This window comes from Cryptomeria japonica, chromosome 5, assembly GCF_030272615.1.
Source record: "Cryptomeria japonica chromosome 5, Sugi_1.0, whole genome shotgun sequence".
NCBI lineage: Eukaryota > Viridiplantae > Streptophyta > Pinopsida > Cupressales > Cupressaceae > Cryptomeria > Cryptomeria japonica.
The window spans coordinates 926,279,046-926,305,538 of record NC_081409.1 but is presented as its reverse complement, the minus strand read 5'-3'; positions in this window follow the sequence as shown (position 1 = coordinate 926,305,538).

Genomic DNA, 26,493 nt, shown 5'->3' with positions numbered 1-26,493 from the left:
ATATGTGGCCTGTTGACGAAGGACATGAAATTAATCAAATGATGAAGATCTCTGACATTATTTGGTGGCCATTGGCCATAATACATAGAAAATGAAATTAGGTATGCATAGAGCATAAACATAAACATAAACATTAGTGGCAGTGGTAGTAGTGGCGATGTATTATTGTTTGTTAGTGCAGATCTCTATCTCCGGAAGACCATGTCGCTGCCACCAGGTCTCCCTGCACAGTTGAGGTTGACGATGGAGAAATCGTTGGTGGTGATGTCATTGTTGGGTGAGCCGAATCGGACAACTTTTCATTCAGTGGCAAACAAATTGGAAGTCACATAATCGACCTCACCTCCCACCACAAGCATGGCTACGCCCTAGTTAATGGGGCTCCTATACTCTACTCCATATGTCTGCCCAAGCATGCCCGTCACACGGGGGCTGAGAGAGTAGAACTCGAAGCTCAACTCTAGATGGGCAAAGCAGTGCTCTGAGTCCAAGGTGATTCCGTAATTGTGGATTCGAGAATCCTCGGGAGTGATGGCCACAACGCGGGCTGTAATCATAAACTTGTTCTCCACTTCAACCGTCACCGCATTAGTTTTGTCAGATCGAATGATTGACAAAATATCCTCTGCTCTATGACAAGGGAATTTCTACATTTGACTTTCAGAGATTTTAAAACTGGAATGCACCAGAAAAGAAATGCAAGAACTTGTCCTCTCAAACTTAAACTACAAGCATCCCTTGCTGAAGTCAGAAATTCAGACATATGTTCAGAAAAATATGTTCTCTAGAAGAAACTCAAGATACCTTGTGATTGAGAGGGAGCTTACTAATAAAGATTGAGCACTTCTGAGGTAAAAATTGTAAATATTGATTATTATTACTAATACTAATAATTATTTTATGGGCCCTGTGTAAATCATAAGGAAGTGACAACTTCCAAATGATTTCCACTTGTATTTTTTGAGATTATTGGAAGGTGACGATCTTACAATAACTCAAGATTGTGGATAGAATTGCCGACTGAGGCAATCCACGTAAGAGCTTGTGGATAGAATCATCGACAGAGGCAATCCACACAATAGCTCATGGATAGAATCACCGATTGAGGCAATCCACGTAAGAGCTTGTGGATAGAATCACCGACATAGGCAATCCACACAAGAGCTCATGGATAGAATCGCCGACTGAGGCAATCCACATAAGAGCTTGTGGATAGAATCGCCGACTAAGGCAATCCACACAAGAGCTCATGGATAGAATCACCGACTAAGACAATCTACATGAGAGCTCATGGATAGAATCATCGACTGAGGTAATCCACACAAGAGCTTGTGGATAGAATCACCGATTGAGGCAATCCACACAAGAGCTTATGGATAGAATCACCAACAAAGGAAATCCACTGAAGAGTTTGTGAATAAAATCACCGACAAAGGCAATTCACATCTTGAAACTATGGTCCCAAGATAAGATCATATGATTTATGAATATTGCTCCCAATACCTTTTATCCTCCCTAGCTAAGAGGAAGTGTTGATGATTTATAGCTTTAGTCAGATAAAATTAAATGTTAAATTGGCCTTAAGGCCTTCAACATTTAATTATATATATCATTATGTTATTTAGCATTTGTTAGTATAAACAAAAGGGCACGATCAAGTAATGTCTTGATCGGTCATGACTGATCAAGGCATTGCTTGACTGTGTCCCATTTGTTATATACTTATATTGAGTGGCATTCATGAGATAGGACATAGAAAATAATAAATGCTCCTCTCACCTGCCATACAAAAGAAGATAGTCAGATTTATATTTTAATTAGTAATACATAGAACAAGATAAATTTTAATTCTGATCCATAAATTTAACAAACCCAAATCTGGTAAGAACTTGGTGTAAGAAGTTCCAATTTACTTGATCATATTCTTTCAACATATATCAACTTTGATCATAATTGTTTCTAGTTTATGCTCCATAATTGTGTGTACTACTTCATGAACAACCAATGCCCCTCCAACAGTTCCCCTTCTCTGGACAAAACCCCCTTGCTGGTTAGAGATAAGCTTGGGTATAAACTGAGGCAATCTCAAAGAAATGGCTTTTGTGATAATCTTATAAATCGTGTTGCATAATAATATTGGTCTAAAATCTGAAAAAGTTGAAGGATTGGATAACTTAGGGATGAGTACAATGAGAGTGGTATTATACTGACTAAGCATTTTTCCATATTTTATTGATTCCTCAAGCATATTCCAAATGTCTAATCCCATAAAACTCCAACAATTTTGGAAGAAGAGGGCAGGGAATCCATTGGGCCCTGGTGATTTGTCAGGATGCATAGAGAAGACTGTCTATCTTATTTCTTCTAATGAAAAAGGTATTGTTGATCCTTAGTCAAAGATACATGTTATAGAAAATAGAAAGCTTATGTTATGAAAAGTGATTTAAACCTTTAGATTGTATTTGTGTTTCCTCTCATTTCCTGTTTTCAACATTTACTTTTGTATTTTGGTCAATTGGAAAATGTTCTGCCAAACAAAAAAATCACTTGTTAAATGACCTCTCTCTCTCTCTCTCTCTCTCTCTCTCTCTCTCTCTCTCTCTCTCTCTCTCTCTCTCTCTCTCTCTCTCTCTCTCTCTCTCTATATATATATATATATATATATATATATATATATATATATATATATATATATATATATATATATATAGACATGTGCCCTTGCTCCCCACTCTCTCTCCCTCACACTATATATCTATCTACTTGACTATCTATCACTAGTATAAATCCATATTTCTTCTTCCATATCCCCCTTCATGTCTATTTTGTTATCCCATCATCTCTTTCTACCCTATATCTCTTTCTCTTGCTACCTCTCTATATATCACTTCCTATCTCTATCTTTATCTTTCTATTTCTCCCTCTCTCATTCTCTTCCTCTTATATATTTATCTCTTTCATATCTATCTATCCTTTTCTCCTCTCTCATTGTCTCTCCCTCCCCTATCCATTTCCCACTCCTTTGTATCCATCTCTCTCTCTTCCCACTTTTATCTCTACTTATTTTTATCTGTATCTCCCTCTCCCTCTCTCCCCCCTCTCTCCTATTGCAAACATAATATGAGTCTGTCAACAATAAAGCTTAATCATCTTCTTGACTTAAAGTTTTTTGTTTCAATTATGTTTCAATCCCTAGTGATTTGATGCTATTAGTTCTCTTGTTTCATCATCGGCTCTTGAACTGTAGTATCTACACTCACAGTCACTAAAATGCAGATAACTGGAAATATGCATGTGTGCTAAGTGAGAAAAGATCAAAATTTGAAAACAAGGTGATTAAGTGTATCTTCATTTTCTGTGGTGTTAGTGTGAATGGTTATGAGATTTGAGATCTAGTTATAGAGAAGGTTCTCTATAGAAAAACTGTAATTTTATGAGAGTTGAAACCTTCCTCTATTGATTTTTAGCAAGAGAAAGAAGAAAAATAAAACAAGGAGGTAGCTCAAGTTCCACTTACGATGAAGGAAGATGAAATATACACTCCCATTGGACTTGATGGTGAGGAGAGCTTAAGAAACCTCTAATTTGTTTTAGGAAGATGATGAACCTTAGCCTCAAAAATTAAGGAGGTCTACACATATTAGGAAGAATTTCGAAAGGTTTGGATATCCATTGTTGTATTCCAATTATTTTTGGTTTGATTTCTAACACTAACAAGCTTAGAACTGTTACAGTGGCAAAGGGTATGCATGTTGAAAATTCCTAGATTGAAGCCATAAATGAAGAGGTGGTATTATTTAAGAATAACGTTGCATGGAATCTGGCACCTTTACCTAAAGGATGGAAACCATTTGGTTGTAAATGGGTGTTCAAGAAGAAACTAGTTCTAGATGGAAATGTTGAGAAGTACAAAGCATGGTTGTTCATGAAAGGGTATTCTTAGCTGGAGGGAATTGATTATTGTGAAATGTATTTTATTACTAATTTTACTTGCAAAAGGTTATGACTTGAAAGTTGAGAAAATAGATGTAAAGACAGTGTTTCTTCATTGTGAATTGAAGGAATAATTTTGCATGTCATATCCTAAGAATTTTATTGGTAAAGATAAAGATAACCTAGTTTGTAAGTTGAAGAAATATTTATATGGTTTGAAACAATATTTTAGAGTGTAGTACCATAATTTTGATACTTATATGTGGTCTTTGAGTTTTTTGAGATCAAAATATTACCATTGTGTGTATTATAAATCTTATATATCACATTATCATGATAGTCTTGTATGTTGATGATATGTTTTGTATTAGGAATATTAAAAGTATGATTTTAGGTTTGAAGTCTCCATTAGTAACACAGTTTGAGATGATAGATCTAGGTATAGCAAGGTATATTCTTGGGATTGAGATTATAAAAGATAGAGCTTTCAATAAGATTTGGATGAGCAAGAGTAAGTATGTGATTTATGTATTGGATAAATTCAACATGACATCTTGCAGACAATTAGTTTTTCTAGTGTTATAGAAGATAAAATGTTTTATGGAGGATTATTTGAAATATCCTATTGACATGGAGAAAATGACCATAGTTCCTTATGTTAGTATTGTCGGTAGCTTGATTTATGCTATGGTTTGTGCAAGGCCAAAAATTTTCCAAGTAGAGGGAGTCCCTAGTTGGGATAATCTTAGATGCATGCCTTAGGATATAGTTAAGAGAGCATTCAAATATTTCCAAGGTACATTTGATTATTCATTGTGTTTTCATGGTTATACTACTGGACCTCAACATTTAGTTTATATTTATGGATATGTAGATTTAGATTGGAAAAGTGACATAGACAACAAAATATTGACTAGGGGATGTGTTTTCATAATATTCGGTGGTGCTATTAGCTGGATGAGAAAGCGATAGGTTGTAGTTGTTGTGTCCAATACAGAAGAAGAGTATATGGAAACTACTTATTCTTGTAAGGATTCCATTTGCATTAAAAGTTTATTTTGATGTTTATTTTGACACAAGATATATTATTATATGTATGTGACAATTAGAGTGCTATTTTATTCGCAAAGTGTAAGGTACGGAAATTTAGGGTTTCACAAGTTAAACTTTGTAAACTAAGAAATGACCCAACTTTCACATACATCACATTAAAAGGAAAGTGGAATCAATAGATCCAACCTCAATTCTATTAGTGAGAGGTTTGAATACTAATTAGATTTTATTCCTTTTGTTTGAGTTGAAAATGCAATTGAATGGATGTAAAATGAATACCAAATCTATGGTAAGAAAGTACATGTATGAACTAGCGACTTGGACTTGTTATGCTATCTAATATTGAAACAAAAACCTCATAACACATATGGGAATGAAAAGTAAATTAAAAAGTTTACCCTTTCCTAATAATTAAGTAAAGATTGATGTAATGATTGTATTTGCGGAATATACTTATCCAAATAGTTGAATTTTTGAACACAGGTTTGAAACTAGGTCACTGAGACACTATAAATGCTCTTTGTCAAATTTAGACCTATTTTGGGAGGACCATGTGTTACTATTTACTAAGTTGCCATTAGTTTTATGTCCAAAGTCATTTTATATACTCTAGTTGGTTATTACTACCAAATCATGCAGTCAGTAAGCACAAAGCAGTCGGTTATAGAAGAAAGTAGTCACGGAGCTTAGTATACACCGAGTTGTCTACCGAGTAACACTCTATGTCTGCCGAGCAGCAAAAATGATATACCAAGTGAACACACACCGAGTGAAATGTGTTACCAGATTCATTGAACCTAGACACATATGGGAAACATGTTACAAGATCGAGGAATAGGGAATCATTATCACTTAGTAAATTGCAACTTAAAGATTTTGTATGATCTTGAAGTCATCTATCCAATGAAATACTTTGTATAGTTATTCATTCGACGAATCATGTTTGTAAGCTCGAAGCATGAATAGATCACCGACATAAGAGATCTATTTATATAGCATGAATTAAGGATTAGATATAGAGGTGTATGAAGCAAGACATGTGTAACAGATAAGGAAGCACTGAGTATTGTGACTGTTAGAGACACAAAAGGTCACCGGGAAGGATTTCAGAGAACAGTCAAGGAACAGAGTAAACAGAAGGGTTTACTGAGTTAATCTATGGATTACCAAGGTATGCTATAAGCAAGGTAATCTCATCTTGAGCACATAGAATCTGCTATAACATTTCAGATGTGAAGTTGCAGATATTTTGTAATATTGTGTTGTAATATTTTGAGTTGTAAGAGAAACCTTTAATAGGGTAAAAGACTCTAACAAAGTCTATAAATTGTAAAGCCTTTAACCAGGTCCAACATTTAGAAGAAGTGTTGTAAAATCCTTTAGCAAGGTATATCTAACGATCTTGATACTCCTAACAGGGTAAGCTATTAGAAATAGCTAAACATGTAGCTCTAACCGAGCAACCTTTATTATTGCAGTAGTGAAGTTGTGGGTGCCATCCCCACCGCAAGTTTTCTCTCTAACCAAGAGTTTCTGCGTAACCAAAATATATGTGTTATGGAGTGAATCATGTGTGATTGTTATTTATTTGTTTTAGCATTATATTATGCTACAACAGTTTTTGGTTTATGCTTAGCAGTAAAGTTATTATTGAAGAAAAGATTTGAAGTACTGATTCACCCCTCCCCTCTCAGTACATTAGCTTTCCATATTGGGCCTAACAATTGGTATCAGAGCTTGAATCTTGGTGTAAAGCGGAAAATCGCGATCGAACCCTAGTTGCTCTCCCCTCTTCCAACTCCGAGGAGAGAGAAGGGAGATTCACTAGGGTTGATGGTTTTCACTTAGGGGAGAGACTTTACATTCAAAAGAGGGGTTGAAACCCACAAGATCCAATCCCACACAATGCAAGATTGGATGCTAAATGTGTTTCAAGGGTTAAGAAAGCAAGGCTACCCTCTTTTGTAAAGAATGTTGATAGAAAAATTAAGCTAGGAATGCATAGAAAGTGAGAAAGATTCGCTTATAAACTGAGATAGGAATACAGTATGAAGCTGCGGACCTGGAATTAGCAGTAAAATGTCGATACGGCGCTGTCCTGCAAATTTGAGCAAAAGTTGTCGGGATGATGGCGCCCGAGCGCCACGGTCCTCCGAAAAATCCGCGAAATGAAGGGGGATCTGTTCGTCTCTGCACAAGGATTCCAGATCTTCAATTTCAGCCGCGTACCTGCAACCTACACACAGAAAAACGAAGACGATTGGGGGGTTAGGGATTAGGGGTTTGCCTTTAGGTCAAACCCCAGTTTTGGAATTAACCAAGAAATGAGCAAGTGTTGTAAATGTAAATGTATGTAAAACAAGTACTAATACCTTGTTGTAAGGATGTTTGTATCCTTATGTGCGAAGGTATAGATGTTGTATGTTGTATGTTGTATGTTGTAGTAGTATGTAGTAAGTGATCTCCTCTTCAATGGTTGAATCCTTATCTTGAATGCAACACTTAGCCTTGAATGGAGACTTGAAATGATCAATTGCTTGAAGGAATGCTTGAATGCTTGAATGCTTGAGTATAGTTTTCACGCTTGTACACATATGTCCTTCTTACCCAAATGGGAGAGGAAAATGTAGTTTATATACTTGTCAATTAGGGCTGATAGACTAATTTTCCCGACCTTAGGCCGACCAGGAAAGATAATTTCCAATTTGCAAACAAAAAGACCCGAAGTCCAAAAGAGACTAGGCCCAAAATAGGACCCAGGGACCAGGGCGCTGGGTGCCCTGGTCCTGGGGACCAGGGCACTTGGCGCCCTGGTCCCACCTCCCGGGATAGCAGGGTGCAAAGGAGGTTCAGTCCAGGGTGCAAGAAAATGCAGTTTTCAGTGTCATAATCAGGTTTTGGGGTCTCCATTCAGGTTGCGTGTTGCGTCGCCATCGTGAAGACCAAAATGCAGTCGAAATTGCAAGTGTCACAATTTTAGGATGATACACTTGGAAAAGGGTTTAATTGCCTAAAGAGAAAGATCTTATCAATGGAAGGCTATAGACAATCTTGGAGAATTGTGAATCTTCAAAATGAATTGGATCATGCTAATCAAATGATTGCTGACATGCAGAAACAAATGCAAAAATCTCTGAAAGTTAGAAGAAGATTCTTTGATGATTTGCAGGACTCTCAAGAGTTAGTGGAGCAAATTGAGACATCATCTGAGAATAGTATATCTGAAGAGACTAAAGAAATGATTGGAGAACTGAAAGAAAAGAACAAAGCACTGACTGATCAACTAAAAGCAATGAAAAGAGATCATGAACATTTCAGCACACAGATGACTAAAAATCTTGATGCATTGAGGACAATTGGGGATAAATTAAGAGATCTAGAAAGAGGAAAACAACAGCTTGAAGCATTAGTATTTGAAAGGAATGATGAAATCACAAGGATGATTGGAATTCAACAAAATCTGTCAAATCAATTGGGTTATGCACATCATGAAGCAAATCTGAAAAATGATGAGAATCAAGCATTGAAACTTGAAGTATCAAGGTTGACCGATGAACTTGAAACAGAGAAGAAATCGAAAGAAACACTGAAGAAGAGTTATGAAGCATCAAAGATGTTGGTTGAGCAACTTAATACAAAAAGACCCAACAAAGTTATAGGACTCGGTTACAAAGGAAAAAACTCTACTGAGAAGGGAATCTACACTACCGAGAGAGGAGAATCATCAAAGCAATCTAGAAACAAAAAGAACATCAAAGGAAGGAAGCTTATTTACAACTACTATGGAAAACAAGGGTATGTTGCCAACATGTGTCAAATCAGAAAAGGTAAGCAACCGAATCTCACAAGGTCTAATGGTTATTGTTACAATTGCAATAAATATGGTCACACATCTAACCAATGTAGGACAAAGTCTGCTAGCAATTATAGAAGGCAAAATTCAAAGGGTTTTGTAAAAACTGCAATAGATATGGACACAATACCGAGAAGTGTTGGTTTAAGCAGAAGAACTATATGTGGTCTACACACCGAGCAAATACTAGAAGCTACCAAACTCACACAGATCTTATCCGACAGTATACTGCAATACCATGGGATTACAATACAAGGATATGGTGTGAATGTTGTGGAAGATATGGACATATAAGTGCCAACTGTTGTATAAGGTTTGGAATGAACAACCGAAGATCATGGAGAAATCATGGTATGGCATGTTTTCATTGTCACAAAGTTGGACACTTGGCTAGAGATTGCAGAGATCAACCTAGAGGAGACACTGAGGAAATAAGAAGCAAATTACAAATGATCTAGAAAAAGAAGTAAATTGTGTCAAATGAAGAAAGCACCTTACCTACTAAGTTAGGTGCACCTATTCCAAATTAATTGGTGAAGGTATGAAGGGACTGCATTCTCTCAAGGTTAAATCTTAACAGTTCCTATTTTAACATGTACTTAATTCAAAATTTACATAGCTAAAGATGCATTAGTAAATTTGAAATTATATCAAGTCTTTTGGAAGCTTGTTTAGTCGGTAAATATAGGAAATTTGGCTACTCGGTAAAAGCATAAAAAGTAAGTGGAACCGAGTGCATTTAATGTTTTCTTACCTAACTGCACGGAGCCCGATAAGGTAAAATTGTGTACTTAAAGATTTTACGTGGTCATTTTAAACTCACCAAGTTTTCAAGAAAGCAAAGCGAAGTGATTCAAAGGTGATCAAACCTCTTCCGAAGCGAAATTCAAGGTATTTACATCAATAACAATGCATTGTCAAGCTAGTTTACCGATTATATCAGTTGTGAATATCTATTTACTAAGTGGAAAGCGTCTTCCATTTAAAAAGTTTTCAAACCCTAAGGATATTTTGTTAAGTGATTATCCAAAATTTGAAATGGCACCTAAGATCCAGAATCCCATTGTTGTTGAGAACATTGACAAGCCCTCACTAAAATACTCTCTAACTCCCAAAGTAGCATCTGAACCGGATGATAAAACTGCATTTTCACTCATTTCGGATAGGGTTTTACTAGTTGAGGATGTCAGATTCTTCACTAAGTGTCGTGTTGAGGAACTAGGTCATGTTGAGATCAAGGACACATATGATGAATTGTGTACCGATGGAAAACTAGATAACAAGTTTGAACACATTAAAGTCAAGGGATTGACCGAAGCCCTAACCTACCTGCGAGTCTTCAAACCCTAGTGGATTAAATTTGTTTTGAGCAGAGTTCATGATGACTTCATGTGGTTGGAGGAGAAACCATTCAAGATCACCAAGGAAATCATCCACTTGATCACCAGTTACCCTATTTATGACCATGCCCAAGCTCAGAAAATGATTTCACAGAAGGAATTGATCACTTTAACCGGAGTTGAATCCGATTGCAGAGGTCTAAAACTGAATAATGTCATAGATGCAGAGTTGAAGTTTGCCATTAGAGTCATAGGCTATTGTTTCTTTCAATTGGCAAGGGAAAATAGTGTACCATGTGCAGCTGTCAATTTAGCCTATAAAATTGTGAAGACTGGTATGAAGATTGATCTATGCGAATTGTTGTTGAAAAATCTATTTGAAAATCTCAACACCATAAGGAAGCCAAAGAAGAAAAACTCGGAAAACACACTGAAGTTTGGATCACTTTTGGTATGTATGTTTTTCTATTTTAATAAATTCTTTCCATCAGTCGGTAATGTAGTTTGGGAGCTACACCGACCAATCACCCATCAAATCAATGACTTCATCAAACAACTAGGTGATAACTTCAATAAAATTATGGATGATTATTTTAGCAAGTTTCAAGAAAAGATGCATAATAGGTATAGGATTCCACCCAAGTTAGTGGAGAAATACAAGGATGATATATGCTTTGAAGTAGACACCGACTACTGCTATGTCAATGCGGTGGAACCAAGAACTCAATCTTTGCCACCTATGGGTTATGAGATTGATTTTGACATTACCCAGCAGCAAATAGATGCTTTTCTTGCACTATCAAGGCATGCTACCAAGAAGAGATAAGGTACATATGAAGAAGTTAAAGAGAAAGTTAAAATGAGCATTGTAGTACCAAAGGCTACAAGAAAAACAACAAAAATGATTAAGGCATTAACAGAGAAATTTGGAGAAAGTTCTTCATCCACACCTATTAAGAGCGTTCAAGTCATCTCCGAGGAAGAATCTGAAGCCCAAGAAGCAGTTATTACATTGAGAACCGAGTTGCCAAAAGGGAAAATTTTGAAAAGGAAGAAACAGGATACATCAAAGGTATCACCGACTCCTTCAGTAAAGCGCCCAAACACAAGATCATCTGCAGTGTCACTGAGTAAGAAACCAAAGAATGTTGCAGTACCAAAGGTAACAAAAACTTATAAGAAATCTACTTGGAGACTCATTTTGACTAAAGAGTCCAGTGACACCGAATCTGAAGATGCAAGCAAATTTCAGATTGTTAAGAGTCAAAAGGAAGATGTACATAGTGTTGATAATTTTTGTGCTAATCTAAAACAATATGGTGGATTTGGAGCATTTAGATATGTTAAGTATGAATCTAGAAATGAAGATGAAAAGAGGCAAATAGAAGAAGCAGTAGTATGTACACTACTTAAATTCCAAATAGTCCCATTGGAAGTGACTGATTTCCTTCCTAAAATATTGTATTCACATATTGACACCAGGTGGCAATATGCTATGGACTCAGAGAAATAGGTTAGAGAAAGAGTTTTGGTACATCTCTTTCCAGACATGTCGATAGATGACATTAAAGAACATTTAAAGACCTCATAGACAAACTTTCAAGTAAAGCAAAGAGCATTGAAAATGATGAACGGTCTTTATCTTCAAGTCGAGAATGAAACTAAGGAAAAATGGCAAGAAATATTCCGACTCAAGAATGATGAACCTCATGCTGAACCTCAAAGTGAAGTTGAAATAGTTGACATCACCAAACAAGATCCTACTGAAACTATTCAATTAGATGAGGATGTGATGCCTACTGAGGATCAGGGACAAGAAATGATAGAAGGCAATGCCTATGCCAAACTGGTATCCAATGAATCATTTTTGGAACAAGTCAAGTCATATCCTCTGGTCACTCAACAAGTCCCAATCGAGCATCCTAAGGATACTGATCAAGGGAAAGGGGGTCAACAGTCTACCAAAGGAGAATCTACTTCTCAAACCACCAGGGAACAGACTTCTCAAGCCCCTTCTAGCACCGAAAATGTTACAACTGAGACCCAGAGCAAGGATTCACCGAAGGCTACATCTAAGGTTAAATTAATTGACAAAAGTGTTGCCTCTACCAAGCAACCTATCGAGGATGATGAAGCCTCCAAAGCCATTGTACTAGTTCGACCGATGAAAGCCTCATCATCTAGAGACAAGAAAATGAAGAAACATAGTTTCAAGTTAGATTTGTCAAAACCAATAGTGTTGCCGAATGTAGACATATCCAAATTAAAAGGGCAAGCACTTATTGAATTCAGTGAACTATGCAAAGACAAAGCAGAACAAGAGAAGCAAATGGCTATACAAAATAAAAATAGAGTACTTTAGAAGGTGAAAGCACTATTAACAGATATGCTACCTGAAGCTACAGTGACAAAAGATGTAGCCATCCATGTTCAACTAGATAAACTCCTAACTAAAATCGAGACATCTGGAGTAGACGCATCTGAATACTTGAGAAAATTGAAGGACAAAGAGCTCACTGCAAAAATGATTGAAGAGGTACAAAAAGCCATTGCTATTGGCAAAGTAAAACTTGTCAGATTTATTGCTGAGTTGTCCCCTCATCTCAAGCACATTCTTTCTTTATTTCAGAAACTGTACATTTTCTTTATTCATTAAAGACATCAAAAATAAAATAGACGTAATTGAGAAAGAAATCACTGATCTCTCCCATACATTGAGCACTGAGCCAAATTCTATTCAGAATTTCTATACCAAGTTACAAAAGCTCATGGCTCAACAATTGGAACTTAGGAATGAAGAGCAAAAAATAAGGATGGACATTATGACTCTTCAAACCTTATTCATTCCACACTTGTCCTCTGTCCAAGAACAGATCAACAAAGATACCTCTTTATCCACTCAGCCAGAGGGAAGCACTTTAGATGGACTGATTTCACTGTTAGCCGACATTATAGCTCAGAATTCACTCATGGATAGTGTCAAGGATGCTCTCTCTACCGCTCTCACCGATGCAAGGACAAAGTATAAATCCATTTTTGACTAGTTGCCTCCACCGAATGGTAACTAAGTTTTGATGTTTGTCAAAAAGGGGGAGTATAGTATATAGTGTATATAAGATAACTTTGACAGGGGGAGCAGTGAACCAAGCAGTTAATATAGAATGTTGATCACAGTGCATGCAATCAGAGTTTTGTATAGTATATTGATAAGGGGAGTATATCTGAGTATTCTATTTATTGACAATTATATTTACTATCAGTTTAATCAAATTTTGTAAGTATATAGATTTTTTGAGTTATGAATTTGAAAGAAGTTTTGTCAAACATCTCAACTAATGTCAAAAGGGGAGATTGTTACTATTTACTAAGTTGCCATTAGTTTTATGTCCAAAGTCATTTTATATACTCTAGTCGGTTATTACTACCAAATCATGCAGTCGGTAAGCATAGAGCAGTCGGTTATAGAAGAAAGTAGTCATAGAGCTTAGTATACACCGAGCTATCTACTGAGTAACACTCTATGTCTACCAAGCAGCAAAAATGATATATCGAGTGAACACACACCGAGTGAAATGTGTTACCAGATTAATTGAACCTAGACACATGGGAAACGTGTTACAAGATCGAGGAACAGGGAATCATTATCACTTAGGAAATTGCACCTTAAAGATTTTGCATGATCTTGAGGTCATCTATCCAATGAAATACTTTGTATAGTTATTCATTTGATGAATCATGTTTGTAAGATCGAAGCATGAACAGATCACCGACATAAGAGATCTATTTATACATCATGAATTAAGGATCAGATATAGAGGTGTATCAAGAAAGACATGTATAATAGATAAGGAAGTACTGAGTATTGTGACTGTTAGAGACACAAAAGGTCATCGAGAAGGATTTCAGAGAACAGTCAAGGAACAGAGTAAACAAAAGGGTTTACCGAGGCATTCTATAAGCAAGGTAATCTCATCTTGAGCTCATAGAAACTACTATAACATTTCAGATGTGAAGTTGCAGATATTTTGTAATATTGTGTTGTAATATTTTGAGTTGTAAGAGAAACCTTTAATAGGGTAAAAGACTCTAACAAAGTCTATAAATTGTAAAGCCTTTAATCAGGTGCAACATTTAGAAGAAGTGTTGTAAAATCCTTTAGCAAGGTAGATCTAACGATCTTGATACTCCTAACAGGGTAAGCTATCAGAAATAGCTAAACATGTAGCTCTAACCGAGGAACCTTTATTATTGCAGTATGAAGTTGTGGGTGCCATCCCCACCGCTATTTTTCTCTCTAACCAAGAGTTTCTGCGTAACCAAAATATATGTGTTATGGAGTGAATCATGTCTGATTGTTATTTATTTGTTTTAGCATTATATTATGTTACAACAGTTTTTGGTTTATGCTTAACAGTAAAGTTATTGTTGAAGAAAATATTTGAAGTACTGATTCACCCCTCCCCTCTCAGTACATTAGCTTTCCATATTGGGCCTAACACCATGGTGCCTAGAATGCCCTACTATAGTACCATAGTGCCTCATGTGTCCTAGTCTAGGCACTTTATGATGACATTTGGCCAAGTTCTTCACTTCCATGTCCTAGTCATTTTCTAATATTTCAGGCTCCATTGGGTACCGATAACTCCACACAAGAGGAAAGAAATGACATTGTGGGTAGGGGTTTTCACAAGTCAAACCACAGGTTTGTAATTAACCCTAATTGAAATAGAAATTGAACGTGGATTGAATTGGAAATGAATACCTTTTGAGGACAAGGCTAGATCTAAAATTGAAATTCTTGAATGTAGATGATTATACCTACAATAAGTGATGCAATAACATGATAAATCAAATTTAATCCATCATGAAACCATAATTGAAACATAATATGAAGATGCCTTGAAGTAGTTTTATACTCCTTGAATCATATTTTTTGTTGAGGAAGAAGTATTTCTCTTGAATTGGATGATAATGCTAGCATGATATTAGATGATAAAAATGAATTGAGGATGATTCCTTATATAGGGATTACATAATTAAAATCACCTATATGCCAAATTAGATTTATTGTATTTTGGCACAGAGCTAGGTTTGAATAGGGTAGGACCACCTTATTATCCTCCCAAATCCTGGGTAAAAACATGTAGGACCAAGGGGGCCAACTGCCTTGGTCTATACAAATTTATCTTGAGTTTTTAGGAATGTAACATAATGTTGTTCTAGTGCTAATTATAAGTCTGTGGCTCAAAATATAATGTATAGATATGCGAAATATATTTTGGAGGTTGAAATTGGGTTAGGATTAAGGATAAATTAAGATAATAAAAGATAAAGGGCACACCTAGATTTAAGAGTCCAAATAATAGTGTGATGATATAATAAAGTTGACTAAGACTCATAATATTGAAATAAATATGTATTAATTACAATAAAAATATTATAGAGCATAGATGAAATGGAAATATTAAAATAGGTTCTATGAGAGTGTGAAAATGGACACACTAATAAAGGTGTATAATTTACAATGCTATATTTAGCCCCCACTTTAGTGGAGTATGATCTTACAGTAATACTCTTGGTAAATTAGAAATGAAGAGATTGAGCATCTGAGAGTAAGACAATATAGGGATAGGAGACAACTAAATTTGAGGGATGATCAAGCTCCCAAGCATAGAATCCTATCAATCAATGCAAGGAACCTTAAATTATATACAAAAAAAAATAACATTGAAGGAATTGAAGGTAGCATGCAAGGCCCACATCAAGCAAGATCATTCAGATAATTTTTAATACCCTTTATGATCCAGAAGCTGACAAGTTTAATTTTATTATGAAGGCCAACATGATGAACAAGTTATAAGGGTATATAAGGCAGATCTCTTAGCGATTCATTTCATGCATACATATGATGTGATTTGAGATGCGAATGAGTCATAAATTGATGGTATGAAAATTGATGAGCAAATATTAGTGTATATAAATAGTTGCATGTATGCAACCCTAAACAGTAGCAGAACAAAGTATTAGTATCACCGGTTCAGTTGAAGAACTCAGAGCTATGACCAAAACTTATCCAATAGTGAACTCTAGGCATAAGCTTGTATGCATGTGCATACCCCTCTATGTAATATTTTTATACCTTGATCAAGTATATAGATATTGTGGGTACTAGCCCCACCATGGTTTTTCCCTTTACAAGGTTTTCCACATATAAATACTGGTGTTATGGTATTGCCTTATGTGTTTATTTGTTTATGCACTTTAATTTTATATTTTGTCATCCGGTTGATCAACATTGATTCACCGCCTCCCCCCCCTCTTAGTGTTCATGGATTCCAACAATTGGTATCAGAGCCTAGTTCCTCAGAAGAAGTTTAACAACTTGAGGAAGATCCAGAACTTGGAATCAATGGAAATTGGTTTGCAGAAACAACTTCAACTTGCTCTTAAGAATCTTGATGATGAAAAAGAGAAAAGCAATAAATTAAAGAATGAACTAAGGCAAGCTAGAGAATACATCATTTCATTACAAGGAAAGCTATTAGATTCTCAAGATAAGAGGAAATAACTTTGTGATCAACTACAAAATCAAAGTAGTGACGAAGAAAATGCTTTGAAAGATCAATGTCAAAAACTCACTCAGGAGAATACTACCTTGAAGAATGAAATGCAAGTCCTAACTATGAGAATGTGCAAGGAGAATTAAGACAGAAATAAGAATAAAGAAAACCTAGCTCAAGCATTGAAGGATAGATCATATGAATGCAACAAAATGATACATGAGAATGATATGTTGAAACTTGAATTGATTCAGTCTAGGAATAATGAATGGAAACTTGAAAGAAAAATCATAATCATGAGAGATGATTTGGCCATTGCAAATGAGTAAAAATACAAGTTCAAAGCCAACTCCGCAAGACTTGATGAATTGCTGAAAACATAGAGAGATGTTAATGACATGAGGGGTGTTTGATATGAAGTAGGAGAAAGCTCTGGAACTACACAACAAGATCAATCATCCGGTTGGAAGAAGAATCATTCCAAAATTCCAAACAACCAGAACTAGAAATCACTGGTAAGATAGCCTAAATGCTCATAAATTCAATGGTACATATTTTGTTTGCAATAAATATGGTCATGTAGTGAGTTAGTGCAAAAATAGGAATAATTAAAATAATGTATCATTCGCCTGTTAATTCTTTAACAACAATAAACAGGGTCATAAGTCAGGAGAATGCAAAAGTATCAGAAATGTCAGATGTCATGCTTGTAGTAGATATGGACATATGGCTAACCAATGCAGGTCAAAACATAATCAAGGGAATATAAAAGCAATTGAAAAGAACAATATTACCTGTTATGTATGTAACAAGATTGGACATAGTGCTAAATATTGCAGAAGTAAGAATTCACCGGTAGCTAATAAAAATTCAGATGAGAAAGGAAAGACAAAGGTTGAAGATATTAGAAAACAACATGAGAAAAGATGGGTTCAAAAATTAGAGACACAATCGATAGATCAACTGGTAGAACAAACAGGTCCTGCATTGGAAGCAGAAATTTCAATCGGTAACTAAGGCACTTTACCTTAGGGGTAGGAAAATCATTGAAGATCATGCAAACACCTCGTATTAGGTCCAGAGTCGGGGAATTCTAACTACAAATGGACACTCAAGCATAATCAAGTATTTTCAGATTATGTGATCCGATCAAATTCTTCGGTAGCATTTAAGATAATGGAAAATTATAAAAAGGGGAAAAGTTAAATCATTTCTTCACACAACGATTGAGTATTCTAAAGAGCAGTTTCAAAAGAAATCAAGAGTCCTAAGGAAATTTGTGCAAGCATCTGAATCTAAAGAGCATTTCATCATCCAAAAAGATATCAAGGTATTTACCATTTGCTGAAACCCTCAAAATTTTTCATGGAATCCTCATCAAATGTTGATACTCCCATGGTATTTGAAATCAAGAACCACCCATGCCCAGAATTCAAGAAACATCCTTACAAATAACTTTTGGATGACCCTTTGGGGCATTTTCCAGTGTATGTCATGGTGATGTTTACACTGAAGACATTAGGGCATATATTCATTGCAATATCAAAAAAATTGAGGATTATGAGATGTCCTGCGTATTCATGGGTCACCTTATCATTGACAATAAACTAAAACTGGAACATGCACAGTTGAGGAGGAAGGGTCTTACCCAGTTCATGGATTTTCTGTCCTTTGACAAAGATGAATGGGTGACGTAAATTCTCAATCGAATTCATGGGGAATTCTTCTGGTTGGAATAGACGTACAAGATAAATGAAGAAGTAATCAATAATATCACATGCCTTTACAAGGTCAGAAATGTGTCAGGACTTCGAGAGATATCAAACACAAATGTATGCAAAATCACCAACACAACATATGATGGTAGATCAATGTGGGTTGATGATATCAGGGATCCTGATGTGAAATTTGCCGCAATGATGATTGGCTATAAGGTTTATCAATCTAATTGATTGAACTCAGTCTCTGAAACTGCCATTAACAATGCTTATCAGATGGTGAGAGAAGATGCACACTATGACTTATGCAATGTGATGCTTAAGGAATTGATGACCAAACTCTGTAAGATCAAGCAAGACAAGAAGAATTCATTCCGGTATGGCTCTCTGATAATATGTTTGACCTTTTCATTTCTAAATATGGTACCTAGTTATGGTAAAATTCAATGGCCATTTGATAGACCGGTTGCAACACAAATAGCACAAATACTAGATAGATAGGGAGACCAGTAGTAGAAGGCTAACTTGTGGGCTTTTCTCAAAATATTTCAAGAGGAAATGAAGAGTAGGGTAGGAATCCTTAAAGAAACTGTGGAAAAATATAAGGACACAATTTGTTTCATGGTTAATAAGGATGAATGCGTGATGGAGGCAGTCCAGCCTAGAACAATTTGGATTATGCCAGTGGGTTATGAGGTAGATGTGGCCACACTTGATGGATATGCACAAAATCTACTCACAACTCCTGTTGATGAAAAGGAAGAGAAATTTGGAACTAAACAGGAGAAGGGACTAAAAGTCCACTAGGAAAAGGTTGCACCCAACATCAAAAGGAAAATGACAAGAGTCGCAGTGGAGCAACTAATTAGTGAAGGTCATGACAGGGCATAAGTGGAACAAAAAGTTAAAATCCTTGAGGCCCAGAGAAAAGGATAGAAGAAGAAGAGAAAAGAGGAGAAAGAGGCAAATAAAGAAGCCGAGGCCACACCGAATGTTGTCCCCGTCACAACTAAACCACCTAAATAACCGGAAGGACCATCTGGCAAGCTTGCTAGTCCCAAGCCTAAGGAAGAAAAGAAATGAAAACAAAAATAGGCAAGGGAATATGTTGCAGTTTCTTTAGAGGAGACAAAATCAGATGAAGAAATCAGACAAGCTCTGAAGAAGAAAGGTGTATTTGCAAGAGTTTTCAGAGGACAACCCTTTGGTGATAAAAAGAGAGATCAAAAGAAGGAACTAGAGAAGGAGCAGCCCAAGAAGACTCCCAAGATTACCATTGTACATAAGAGGAAGCCCAAAGGAGATGAGCCATCTAAACAGGAAGCAAAGAAGAGACCTGTAAGAAAAAGAGGTTAGATGCTCAGGAAATTATAGAACAAATTATTAATGATGGCAATCTGAAAAACATTTCTGTATTTATGATGAGTTTGATGAGAAGGATAAGAAATAGTTAGAAGAGACCATTGTTTTATATCTTGATTCATTTAGTAGAAAATTGATAGAATTGTAGAAATATTTTCCTAAAGAACTGTATGATAGACTGGAAACAAGGAAGTTACATGAAATTTTTTTGGATAGATAGATGAAAGAAACAAAATTAGTTAATCTTTGCCAATCTATGACTCCACAAGAAGTTGCATATTTAATAAGTGATACAGGTTTGACAAAATTCAAACCCAAACACCTGATAAACAACTCAATGTTGGAAAAATATGAAGAGATCCAGAAAGAAACAATAGATGTATGGGTAAGAATGATGAATAATGATGAACAACAGATACCCTAACTGGTACTGAGAGGGGGGGTGAATCAATACAGGCAAAACTTTCTCAACAACTTATCAAGTTAAAGCAATACCAACACGTTGTCATTAATACTGAACTTAACCATGGCTATACCGGTTAAACACAGTAAGACTTCAGATAACATAAAATGATAAGTCTAAACACTTCAAATACATTCAATACTTGATAACAACTTCACCTATAAACATATGCATATGGTATACCGGTAATACCTTACCCTAATAACTTTGCATGCATAATCTTTCAAACAAAGAATGCATAATCATCACATGAAAAATGCATAACACATAACATAGATTTTTCACTTGGAAACCCAAATGGGAAAAACCATGGTGGGGATGAATACCCACAAGCTTGTTTTTGAACTCTTTTGAAGCTTGCTTTGTTAGGAGCCTAGTTCGGTTAAAGACTTTACAATAAGGTTCTACTAGGAACCGATCCTCTTAGAGATCACCTGGTTAATGGATGGCTATATACACTGTTAAAGGCTACCTCACTAGAGGATTTGAAGAACTCAATGATCTTGAGTCACCTGGTTAAAGGATTTACAATAAGCCTATTAAAGCTACCCGGTAAAGGGATTTTCCAACTGTTGAAATGATTAGAAGACAACAGGTAAAACTCTGATCTGATAACAACACTACATGCCAAGGCAGATCCTTTTCATTTCCTCTACTCTGCAATCACACTCTGCAGTTTTCCTCTTACTGGTCTAGAAAGTATCTCATCCCTTAGATACACACACACAAATTTTGCCAACAACTTTACAATACCAAACATCATCGACCTTATAGACAATAGTTAGGTTGGTAGCATATACCCTAAACCCTAAGCATCTTAGGTTTACGATACAGGTGGTCCAATCCTGACTGTACAAACATATTGCATAGAGTATTACAATTTCAAACATATCACAAGACAATCTGAATCATTCATTCTTCACCTCACATGGGAATCTGTAACCCATCATGCTCTCTTCTCATATCGCTAAGAAGAATGATCATTCTTGAGGTAGACTTTTAATGCAATCGATCTTCTCATGCAAGATCCTCAAGAAAATCCTTCACGTGAACAAAGCTAACGTGGCACCTTGATCTCATTCACATCTCTTAGCTAACTCATCACAGAGTATCATCAGTTTCATCGCACAAGATGGATTTCGAAACTGGTAACTCTAGAGCTGAGACTACCAACCAGTAGTCACTTTTAGTGAAACCTTGACACCGGTTCACTGTATCTCTTCATACCTCTTCATACCGGTTCATCAACTTCTTTCATACTAATATACTTATACTTTATTGACATCACTGACAACATAAATTATCATCATATCAACATGTTTGTTCATCATATGCCAAAAATATCTAACAATCTCCCCCTTTGGCATTGATGGCAATACTCAGTTTAGCATTGCAACTATAAACATAATAGACCAGTGTATCTTCGTCATCAGATATCTTCTCCCCGTTTGACAACAATGCCAAAGTGGAGGTGCAAGCTTCCATACTATACTAGGTTGCTCCCCTTATGGAGTAGCATCCTTCAACACATCAATCCTGAAAGATTTGTCACTATAGTACCGGACTGATGCAGAGCACACAACTTTAGTGGACTTCATGAAGGGGTAGAACCCCTAATTTACCTCTCAAATAGGTAAATGTAGTTTTCGGTAAGGGCTTAGTAAATATGTCTGCTAGCTGCTCCTTACTAGAAACATGTTGTAGTACAACCTCCTTATTCTGAACTTTCTCTTTCAAGAAGTGATATTTAAGCTCAATGTTCTTATTTCTAGCATGCAAAACTAGATTCTTGGAAATATTTATTGCACTTGTGTTGTCACAAAATATATTCACCAGTTCAGATACAGGTACTTTGAAACCTTCCAATACATGTTTCATCTAGATTGCTTGAGTGCAGTTCATGAATGGTACCACATATTATGCTTCAATTGTAGAATGGGAGGTACATCTTTGCTTCTTACTCATCCATGATACTAATCTTCCACCAAGAAAGAATGCTCCACCGGTTGTGCTCTTTCAGTCATCCACATTACTTGCCCACTCGATATCGGTATATACTTTGAGGTTGTAGTCACCATTATATGGATACCACAATCCATAGTCAATTTTTCCTTTCAAATATCTAAGAATCCTCTTGATTGCTACCAAGTGGGATTCTCTAGGACATTTATGAAAATGAGCTACTATGCCTACTGCATGAGTAATATTTGGTCTGTTGTGCACCGCATAGTGCAGCTTACCAATCATTGACCAGTAATCCTTCTCATTCACCAACATTGAATCATCTTCCTTAGTCAGTTTACAACCGGTCACCATCGGTGTACCAACTGGTCTGCTTTCCTCCATGCCAAAGGTCTTCAATACCTCTTTGACATACTTGGACTAGGTAATAAAGATACCCTCTTTCATTTGCTAAATCTTTAAACCAATGAAGAAATTTATCTCTCCAATAAGAGACATCTCAAACTCTTTCTTCATATCATCTGCAAACACATGATTCATTTTATCATCTCCTCCAAATATTATGTCATCTACAAACATGTCATAGATTAGAATCTGATCATCTTCTGATTTCAAGTAGATGTTTCTATCCTCACTTGTTCTCTGAAATCCAATCTTTACAAGATGAGAGTGTAACCTTTCATACCATGCCCTAGGTGCTTGTTTTAGTCCATATAGGGATTTGTGTAATCTACACACCATGTCACTATCTTCTGGTAAGGCAAACCCTTCTGGTTGCTCAATATACACTTCCTCTTCGAGGATTCCATTAAAAAATGTAGACTTGACATGCATCTAATAAACCTTAAATCCCTTAAATGTTGTGAATGCAAGTAGCATTCAGACACCTTCTAGTCTAGCCACAGGAGAAAAGGTTTCTCCATAGTCTTCTCCCTCCTCTTGAGCATATCCCTTACATACAATCCTAGCCTTGTTTCTTACAACTGTGCCTTCTTAATTCAGCTTCTTCCTGAAGACCCATTTGGTACCTATGATATTTTTATGTTTTGGTCTGGGCACCAAAGACCATGTTGAATTCTTTTCTATCTGGTCTAGCTCCTCTTCCATTGCTTTAATCCAGTCTTCATTTGTAAGTGCTTCTCTGGAAGTCGGGTTCAAATTCAGAAATCATGCAAGAGTTCTCCTTCACTTTTCTTCTTGTGAGTATCCCTGCATATTTATCTCCTATGATTTTCTTTGGATCATGATGTAGCTTCACATATCTAGGAATGACTCTAGCCTGATCTACTAGATTTTCTTCTTCTCCTTAACTTACCTCTTCTTCTTCTCCTACTGTAGCTTCTACCGGTACAAGAACACTGAGATCTTTACAAGTTTCTTTCTTAATCGGTTCCTAGAAGTCAATACCTAGTTCATCTTCCACTTCTTCGCTGTAGGTTTCCTCAGGTTCCTCAAGGGATTCATCAACCCTGACATTGATACTTTCAACAATATTTTGTGTTCTGTTGTTGTAGCACTTGAGAGCTTTGCTCTTAGTGAAATATCCCAGAAGTATTCCTTCATCATATTTTGCATCAAACTTGCTCAGATGCTCACCTCTCTTGATATAACACTTACTACCAAACACTTTAAAGTAACTCATAGTGGGAGTCTTTCCGGTCTAGTACTCATAAGGGGTTTTATCTTTTCCTTTCTTGATAAGTACCCAAATCATAGTATAGACTACAGTGCTCACTACTTCTCTCCAAAAAGTGTGAGCAACCTTTCCTTGGATCAACATTGTTCTAGCCACTTCAACTATAGTTCTGTTATTTCTTTCTGCTAAGCCATTCTATTGTGGTGTCCTTGGGGTAGACAACTATCTCTTGATATCGCTATCTTCACCATACTTATTGAATTAATCATAAGTAAATTCTCCTCCTTGATCAATTCTTAGGCATTTTATCTTTTTACCACTTTCTTTCTCTACTAATGCTCTGAGGGCTTTGAACTTTCCAAATGCTTCAGACTTGTCTTTCAAGAATGTGACCCACATCATTCTTGAGAAGTCATCAGTAAAAATCATAAAATACCCATCTCTGTGAATACTTCTAGTTTTCATAGGACCACACAAATCAGTATGCACAAGATCAAGTAAATTTTCTTCTGAAAAAGACTTACCTTTAAAAGTTGAGGAAGACATCTTCCCAAGTTGACATTCTCTGCACAAAGAATTCTCAGGTTTGTTTAGCAAAGGCAATCCTCTTACCGCCTTGATCTTATCAGCTTTAACAATGTTGTCAAAGTTCATATGATAGAGTCTCCTATTCTATATCCAACTATCATCAAACTTAGCCATTAGACACCGACTTATCTTGGCATTCAACTGAAATAGATTACCTCTGGTCTGCTTACCGGTGGCAATAAGCTCACCACTCTTCCCAATTATACTGCAGACTCTGCCTTTGAATTCCAAAATGAGTCCTTTGTCACTTAGCTGAGCAACACTCAATGGGTTATGCTTAAGACCTTCTACCCAGTAGACATCATCTGCACTGCTCTTTCCATTTAGTGAGATGGATCCTTTACCTTTCACCAAGCATGGTGCATCATTGCCAAATCTGACAACGCCTCCATCATATTCCTCTAGAGATAGACTTTCTTCGGTCACCATTCATGTGGTGAGAACATCCACTATCTATAATCCACTCATTGGAGTTGTCATTGTGAGAGACAAGGGCTTTCTTGTCAGACATTTCTCCTTTACAGCTACAAATACTATGTCTTCACTTTCTTCGTCCTCTGATTCTTCATCAGTGACACCTTCATCCACAGCAACAACACAATTTCTTCTGTTTCCTCCTTTATACTTTCTAAACCTCTTCGGTTTATCCTTATTATCACTCTTAAGATAATTAATAGCTATATGTCCTATCTTGTTGCGGGAAAAATATTTCAAAGGAAGTTTACCTCTGTATTTTCCAGTTCCCTTTGGAAGTCTTTTAGCAAGAAGAGCTTCAAACTCCATTAGAATCTCTTCATCATCCATATATCTGCATTGTCTGGATTCATAACTGGTACTAGTTTCTTTTCCTTTTCTGGATAGTGCAGTAGATGCTTTAAAGGCCGACTCAGTCTTTTGAACACTGCCATCATAGCTATTCAACTCATATGCAGTTAACTTTGCAATGATATAGTCTAAGGATACCTTAGTTTTATCAATATACCTTAGTTCTTGGATAGCAGCAACTCTGATTGTATAGATTGGTAACAATGATCTAAGGACTTTACTAATAATGGTGGTATCATCAATGGTTCCACCAACGCTTTTGATATCTCCTACCACAGTCTTAATCCTTATGCCATATTGCTGAATGGTCTCACCTTCAACCATCCTCATGTCCTCAAATTTTCCTCTAAGGCTTTCTTCCTTAGCTTGCTTACATGTTCATCACCACCATAAATGATTTCTAGTGCATCCCATACATCCTTACATGTGTCCTTGTCTTGTACATCAATAAACTCAATATCTGGCAGGCTGCTAATAAGGGCTTCCATGATTTGCCCATTTTCCTGAAGCTCTCTCTCTTTTGATCATCAGTCACTGTGCTAGTGGGAATCATATAGGTATTCTCAACATAGCTCTAGTGTTGAGCACCGATAGTCTTGATGTAAATCTTCATTCTATCCTTCCATATCTTGAAGTTCTCTATTGAACTTAGGACCTTCCCTCTTCATCATTAAGGCGAGATATTTTACCTAAAGCAGTTAAGCTAATATCACCGAGGACCTGAAGTTGCTTTGATACCAATTGATGAATAATGATGAACAACAGATACCCTAACTGGTACTGAGAGGGGAGGGGTTAATCAGTATAGACAAAAACTTTCTCAACAAGTTATCAAGTTAAAGAAATACCAACAGGTTGTCATCATTACAGAACTTAACCATGGCTATACCGGTTAAACACAGTAATATTTTAGACACCATAAACTAATAAGTCTGAACACTTAAAATATATTCAATACTTGATAACAACTTCACCCATAAACATATGCATGTGGTATACTGGTAATACCTTACCCTAATAACTCTGCATGCATAATCTTTCAAACAAAGAATACATAATCATCACATGAAAAATGCATAACACATAACACACAGATTTTTCACATGGAAACCCATATGGGAAAAACCATGGTGGGGATGAATACCCACAAGCTTATTTTTATAATCTTTTGAAGCACGCTTTGTTAGGAGCCTAGTCTGG